Consider the following 8,628-nt stretch of genomic DNA (forward strand, 5'->3'; position numbering starts at 1 on the left):
GCAACCTCATGTGCTTCATCACATCAGTGTTGTATCCGATGGCTTTACAATATCACCTAGAATTTTAGTAGTTTTACGTGAAATTTATTTTGTTTTCAAGCCATTAAAGAAGTTTACAGTATTTGTGCTACTTTTTGTTATGCGAATACCATACCCTATTTTAAATGCACGATGGTGTGCCCCGCTGCAGGCTAAGTTATATGACCGAAGAGTGTGAGGTACTCTTTCGGTTATTATATAGGCTAGGGAAATCTAGATTTTAATTATTTTGTTGCCATGGTCGGCAAAATTATATGTAATGATTTCGACAGTATCGTCCGTCAGTGGTCAAAATGCATTCAATAAAACTAGAGAAATCCAGATGGCTGTGTAAAGTAGCCTAATGTTAGCTGACAAGCTTTAAAACGCATTTGCTAGCAACAGTACATTTTTTATTTGAACTTTAAATTTAAATGTTTTACAAGCGCAATACCAATTTTAATGGCCACTGCACATAATAGAAATATTCTGCAGAACCTCATGTAATTACCATGATCGATTCAGAAAACCTCTCTCAATGAATGATTATCGTTTATATTACGCAAAAAAATTATGGCTGGGCCTTGTGGAACTGTATTCGCAGGTAAATTAGGTAGGCTACTTCGTTTTTGAGAGTATCAATTGTATGCAGCTAACCATAACTATATTTCATGTGGTACTCTACTGCAAGGCTCGCTGTTACGATTTTGAGGGAAGACCCTGCCTCTGGTGAACTCATGACATGTCCCATGACCTAGAGCAAGGATGTTCCTACAATTTCGGCCATGGAATTCAAACCGTTGAGTTGGAAGCAGGGAAAACCAATAACTACTCATCCTCCTACTACGACAACAACGTTAACAACAACAACTACTACTGCTACTACTACTACTACTAATAATAATCATCATAATAATGATATGTATCATATAATAAGTAATATCTAAAAACTTATAAATCCAAACTATATATATCTATCATAGATGATACAGTGCAGTCTGTAAGCATTTGGCAGTGTCACAATATTTTGTTTTGACTGTACTTCAACATACTGGATTTCAAATTAAATAAATTAGATTTAAGTGCAGACTATTAGCTTTAATTTGAGTTTTTATTTCATTAATTAATTAATTAATTAATTTTTTACATCCATGTCAGGTAAATCACGTAGGAATCATGCAGCCCTACAGTCCCACAATTGGGCAGTTGGCTGCTGAGCAGTTTCTTGGCTCGGTGTGTGTTGTTGCATCATTAGTTCACGCACAAGAAATCTAACAAAAGGTCTTGAGTTGATTCCGGGTGTGGCATTTGCATTTGGAGTCTGTTGCTTATTGTTATTCAACATGAATGACAAAAAGAAGTGGCAATGCCAGTAAAGCAGGCCATCATGTGAGGGAAAAATCTGAATAAATTGATTGGAGACATAGCCAAAACATTGTTTGGTACATTGTTAAGAAGAAAGAATGCACTGGAGCACTCAGAAATAGCAAACCATAGAAGACCACTGTAGTTGATGACCAAAAGAATATTTTCATTTTTGAAGAAAACTGTTCTGTTCTGGAATAAAGTCTTATGGGCAACTGAGACAAGTATTAATGTGTAACAAAGTGGTGGAAAGAGGAATGTGTGGAGAAAGAAAGGAACTGCTTATAATCCAAAGCATACCGCCTCATCTCTGAAACATGGCGAAGGTAGTGTTATGGTTTGGGTGTTTCGGGTGTAGTGTTATGTATAGCTGTATAGCTTTTATTTAAGATTGTGTTTATTTGTCCAATTAGTTACTTTTGGTCCCCTAAAATGGGGGGACTATGTATAAAAGGGATGAAACGCCTACATGGATCATAATATGAATGTAAATAAATATCCTTAAATTAAAGCTGACTCTGCAATTTAACCTCATATTCACTGTTTCATTTCAAATCCAATGTGCTGGAGTACTGAGCCAAAACAATAAAAATTGTGTCACCGTCCTAATACTTACAGACTGCATTGTACATATTGTTTCCAGGTAATATGAAGCTCTTTTTTTATCCGTACACAATTCCCTTGGTAGTGTTTATTTTAATGCAAGAAATTCCACGCTTTGCACTCAACTGATGTGTAAAATGGAAGTGTTTACAGAAGGGGTCTTGGCTCTGCAGCGAAAGCTATAGGATGCATATGGATGTGTGCGTGTGGTGGAAAGGGGGGGAGGATGAGGTTTCCCCCTACTGTAGTCAGCGCAGGCGCTGAAGGCCAGGAACTGCAACGGGGGAGCCAGTGAGTGAGTAAGAGAGATCACACAGTTCTGCCCCTCCCCCACCATGTCTTCTGCCTGAATTTCCACACAGCCAGGCAGGCATGGCCTCTCAGACCCAACCCTAATGAGAGTACTCTGCTATTTGCGGTCTTAGTTTTCATATTGTCGACACGAAAGCTTTTTAATTAAGGGTGACATATGCTATATTAAAGCAAATATATATACAGGTTACCATCAAAGGTCACAAAGCTCATATTCTTCCATCATTGACTGAACAGTTATTGATGAAAGAAATTGAATTGAATATTTTATATTTAATAAATTTAGATTTTGATCACGGGTGCTGCAGCACTGATGGAAGTTAGAGAATTTCCCCACATCCTCAATTCCTCAAAGACGTATATGCCAAATATGTATCCCAAATATGTATGTGCTGCTGTTTTGTCTTTGCCTCTTTCAAGACAAATGCAAATTTTTAAACTGTGAATAAAGAACGAGCCACTGGTTTGAATATAGAAAACAAACAACATGCACGAATGCACATGCACGTGCGTGCGCGCACACACACACACACAAACACATAAACATACACATACAAACACAAACATACACACACACACACACATTAACCATTTTTATGTTGATTTTAAGATATTCTTGGGATCATCTTGTGGAATGATGATTTGCAGCTTGTTTAAGTTTAAGCTTCCTGGGAAGGTTTTTGGCCAAAATGTCTTGGTCCTTGCTGGAGTTCATTTTTGACCTTTGAGCCTGTAGACCAGAACCAGTAAATGGATAGTAAACTATCGAATAACATCAAAGATCCACTACCATAGTTAACCATAGGTATGACATCCTTTTCAGCATAAGCATCCTTCTGATGTCAAACCCATCACACGTGTGCAAAATTCACAATTTTGTTGTCATCTGGCCATAACACCTGGTTATTTCCTATTTATTTGAGAATTATATTTTTAAAGAACCCTTGTACATAGATAAAAACTTCAGCAATGCACCCATTTCCAAAATGTGGTAATAAGCTATGCTGGAGCCAAGCAGGAAGTGATACCAGAATCAGCAAACCACGACACCCCAAAAGAGACTAAATAAATGTGAAACAAAAAATGGCAAGTTTCAGTTCAGTGCAGTTAGTCTGAATCTTGTTGTAATTTTGCACAGAAAAGACACAACCTTAAATATCAATGGTGATTAAAATATTGTTAGCTGCACTGCATTTGGTTTCCTTTTTTCAAGAGGGCAGCCATATATTTACTTTTCATCTTGTGTTGTTCCCATTAATCCTAGTGGTGTTTGAAGGTTTTTTCTCCTTTAAGAGTCATCTGGGATCGGGTCTATTTAAAGACAGCAGCTTAATTAAGCTTCCCATGTTTAACCACGGTCATGTTCACTGTGTATTAAGTGATAATTTTCTTACATTTTAACCATTTAATTATTAAAATAGAGGATGTCAGGCAGGGGCGGCATGGTGGAGCAGTGCATAGCACTGTTGCCTCACAGAAAGAAGGTTGTGGGTTTGAATCTTGGCTTGGGGCCTTTCTGTGTGGAGTTTGCATGTTCCTCCCGTGTCCGCGCGGGTTTCCTCCAGGTACTCCGATTTCCTCCCACAGTCCAAAGACATTACATTACATTACATTACATTATAGATTCTTAGCAGACGCTCTTATCCAGAGCGACTTACAACAAGTGCATTACAAAACTCAGAGACAAGTGCTTTACAACATTCCTGCAAGAGAGCTACAATAGGTATAACTTTGCAAAAAGTGTGAATTGTACCCCTTTTTTTTTTTTTTTTTTTTTTTTTTTTAAATATATATAAATTCCCACCCCCACCCACCTAGTTGTAGATGAACCTAGTTACATGAAAATAACATGACGCGTGGTTACTCAGTTGAGGTTTAATGAATGTTAGAGGGTAGTGGGGGTGATGAGGTGAGATGTAGCTTGAAGAGGTGAGTCTTCAGTCTACGTTTGAAGACGGCCAGGGTCTCTGCTGTTCTGACTTGCACAGGAAGGTCATTCCACCACCGTGGGGCTAGAACAGACAGGAGGCGTGACCGGGTGCTGGTGCGAGCCGGGGCAGGGACCAGGCGACATGTGGCAGCAGAACGGAGAGGTCTAGCTGGGGTGTAGGGTCTGATGAGTTGACGTAGATAGGGAGGGGCTGACCCCCTGGCTGCTTTGAAGGCAAGCACTAATGTTTTAAATTTGATGCGAGCCATCACGGGGAGCCAGTGGAGGGTGGTGAGCAGGGGGGTAACGTGGGAATGTCTGGGGAGGTTGAAGACCAGACGCGCTGCTGCGTTCTGGATGAGATGCAGGGGTCTGATAGATGATGCTGGGAGGCCAGCAAGCAGGGAGTTAGGCTAATTGGCAAGACATGCAGGTAGGCTAATTGGAGACTCTAAATTTGCCCATAGGCATGAGTGTATGAGTGAGTGGTGTGTGTGCCCTGCGATAGATTGGTGGCCTGCCCAGGGTATATTCCTGCTTCACGCCCAAAGCATGCTGGGATAGGCTCCAGCACTCCCAGTGACCCTGCTCAGGATAAACGGGTATAGATAATGGATGGATGGGATGTCAGACAGTGCTGTCCATAGACTTTAAATTATTTTAAAATTACTTTTAAATTATTAAGGGACTCCTCCAAAACTCCTCCAAAACACTGCCACCTTCTGTTTCTTGACGTCAAAGGAAGGTGAGAAGGCATGGCTCTGTGCAAGAAGGTGGTGCCCTAGGTTGAGTGCCTGATCTGCCTATTGGTAGGAATGGCTCTGATGTCTGGAATACCATTAAATGTGCTGTTAGCCATTCATGTGAGCACATTCATGCACGTTCTGGGTTCTGTTTTCTTTGCCTAACTGTGGAGGTTGGGTCATAGAGAGAACACATGGAGAGACAGGGAGAGAGAAAGCTGGAAAAAATGGTGACATTTATGGAGAGGGAAGAATGACACGGTACAACAAGTGTGACACTGTATTCATCCAAAGCAGTGCCCATGTGTCTGATAACTGTTAGTGTGATTCAACAAACCTCAGCTGTGCATTATATCATTTCCATCAACCCAAGCAAAGTATTAAAATCTGAAACCCTTTTTCACTTCTTCAAGTTCAGAATATCAAATATCCATACCTGATCCACCACACACACACACACACACACACACACATAACAGTTATAGGGATGTGTTTAGCATTTTTTATTTTTTTAAATTTAAGCTCAGATGCTCACAGATAGAAACACCTTCAAGTAGACTAAGAACAATTTGATGATACAGTGGCATGTCCCAGGTGGAAAGCCCTGAGTGTGCCTTCTCTATCAGGCCCTTTTCACAACACCTCCACAAATGTATTATTTAACTCAGTTAACTCTGTTAACGTCTGCTTGCGAAAGACCATGGTTAATTGTGTAACCAGCCGGAACAAGACACTGAATTTTGGACAATCGCAAATTGACTTATCTGTGGCATGGGGATTTTTATTATATTTGAATAATAGGCAGAAATTGAACTGAAACTCAGTGATAGCTCTTTCACTTCAGTATTCATAATCATTGCGCAGCTGCCTGCAACAAGAGTAACTCTAGAAATTCAGTGTCGAGCCTATACACTCTTACAGTCTTTTTGTTCTAGGTCATGTGATAAATAAGGTGATGTGGAAAAACTTGAAATGGATTCTTTTTACAACCATGTGACAAGTCTGTGAGCTGATGGCTTGTCATAACCGCTTGGTCACAGTTTTTTCCACTATGATTACCCCTGTGGTAGCAATACTGTCTATTTAACTGATCTAAGCACGTCAGTGTGAAATCTACATTTTTACAAAAATGTTAATCTTTTGGATCCTTTATTTAAATGCAGTTGTGAAATAGCTAGACATATAATAGCTTGACATAAGACTTACCGAAGAGGAAATGCAGATGGAAAAACCTGAGATGACTCAAGATGTTGCAAATTGAGTGTTTTGGTAAAACATTCCTGACATGATAGAATGACGATTGGCACATCAGGCTTAGATACACTTTACATTACATTCATTTGGCAGATGCCGTTATCCAGAGTGACTTACAATGTATAAGAACATATGAGTAGCTATGCAAACCTAGAGCAATGACACAAATATAAATGTGTACAATAATTTAAAAATACTACAAACCCCATAACAAGCACTGAATTGACAAAATAGCAAGTGCTAGAGGGTTTGGGTGGAGAGGTCAGGGTGAAAAGTGATGTTATGTGAAATGTGGAACTTCAGTTTTAATTGGCTAGCGATTCTGTTGCCCTGACGACTATGGGAAATTAATTCCAGCACTAGACTGAAAGAACAACCATCCAGGGAAGGGACAGACAGACCCCCTTAGGTTGTGGATCTGGACAACATGTATGGCCTACAGAATGACTCAAGGTAGGGTAGGGCTGTTGCCCCAGAAACAAACAGGAATTCAAGATGGCTACAGTACAGGCGTGGCAGAGCATCAGCAAGAAAGATATCCAGCATCTGGTGATGTCTATGGGTCTCAGACTACAGACAGTTATCAAATGCAAAGGATTTACAACAAAGAACTATACATGACAACTTTATTTCAGATTATGCTAATTCATCCAATTACATGTGCTCCCCTAAAATGGGGGAATTGTGTATAAAAGGGCTGTAATTCCTAAATGGCTCACCCAGCATGGTACATAAAAGTTGACAGACAGCAGTTTAACCTCATATTCATCATTTTTTTAAAAATTAGCATTTACCGTTTTGCATTTAACTGTTTATTTATAGCACTCCAATAAATAGAAGAAGCCAGCAGCAAATATAGAAACTGTCTCAGTCTGCCCTCATGAGTAAACATCTTCTGCGTGTGAATATCCATGATCCAAGTCATAGAATGTCATCAAACAAAAAATACACCCCTTAATCTGAAAATAGAAGCAAGAGAATGCCCAGTGTGTGCGCACATGTGTTGGCTGAAAAAAAAAAAAAAAAAACTGGAAAAAAGAACACAGAGGATGCAGAAGAAACACGAGTGTATTATGGTTTATTTTAGCTTATTATCTCAGGTTGTATACACTAAATGGAAATGAAAATGTTTTGTCTATGTAGGCCTTGTTTTATTCTTTATTAAACACCATTATTGGATAACTGATGCCTTTTTAAAATCAGTTTCCTTAACAGCTGAAATTTAATTCAACCTTCAATGTATAATAGACACCCTCCCGCCCCTAACCCCCCCACCCCACCCCACCCCACACACACAGAGGATTTCTTTTTTGTAGTAAACTGGGCTTGGTATTAATTAAGTGCCACGTGTGACACACACTGTGTGCTACAGTTTTTTCTTCTTTTTCTTTTTTTGCAGCAGGAAATCTGTAATTTTTCAACTACAGTGGACAAACCAAAGGCAACTTTGATACTGACAGCTGTCGTGATAATCAATGCCCTCACAGGACACAACCCAAAATATTCAGCAGGCACTTAAGTGGCATTCAGAATACACGTCGAGTCTTCAAGATTCGTTTCTAAGTGTTATGATCTTCTTAACTGGAATGTTGTCTATCTCATTACATCATCTCAAGTTATTTGCGCTAACAAATTGTCCCAGCATCCTAAAGCCAAAATACATTGTTTTACCTATGGCACTGCGGTTACGCTAATTGTGGGCACATTAGGAATGGAGTTAAAAAAGAGTTAAATTAGGCTATTTTTAAATTGACAGTAGGCTACGTGTTATCGAAAATCATACCGCAGAACTCTGCATCGGTTTGAAAACAGAATTGGCGATGCGCAGTCGAACCATGGGCTCGAAATAAGCTCATTGGCAGGGTGTGCAGAATGTCGAATGAGTTCAGTTGAAGATCGGTCTCTGGCCACAGGATAAGGTTGCCTACCGTAAGTCAACGGGGTGATTGCTTTCCTGCTGAACCTTACCCGATTAATTGTGAAAGAGAAGGAATTATCTACGCCAATATGAAACCGTGAACGGCCACTAAAACATAAACAATCTGCAATATTGTTACAATAATTTAGAACGTATGTGAATGTTGATCTAGATGCTTAGATTGGGTAACACAAAGCGCTTCTTTCTGGAATGACTGGCACCAGTACATACAGGAGCCATAATAATTTTAATGTGGCGTCGCTGCGACGCTCTGGACGTACCGCCGTAATGGCATAAATGGGTCTATCCTTTTGGGCGTCAATAGCCGAGATGCGCTTGCGTAAACGTGTGCGGGTGTGGAAGTCCTTCAGGCATCAGTGCTGGTTTCAAGGGCGTCTCGGCCACAACATAACACTAGTTTTTATGCCAGCTACCGCCATGGAATAACGTTTTAAACTATAAAAGCATATTCTCATAATATATGC

The sequence above is a fragment of the Anguilla rostrata genome, chromosome 2 (assembly GCF_018555375.3).
Source record: "Anguilla rostrata isolate EN2019 chromosome 2, ASM1855537v3, whole genome shotgun sequence".
Classification (NCBI taxonomy): Eukaryota; Metazoa; Chordata; class Actinopteri; order Anguilliformes; family Anguillidae; genus Anguilla; species Anguilla rostrata.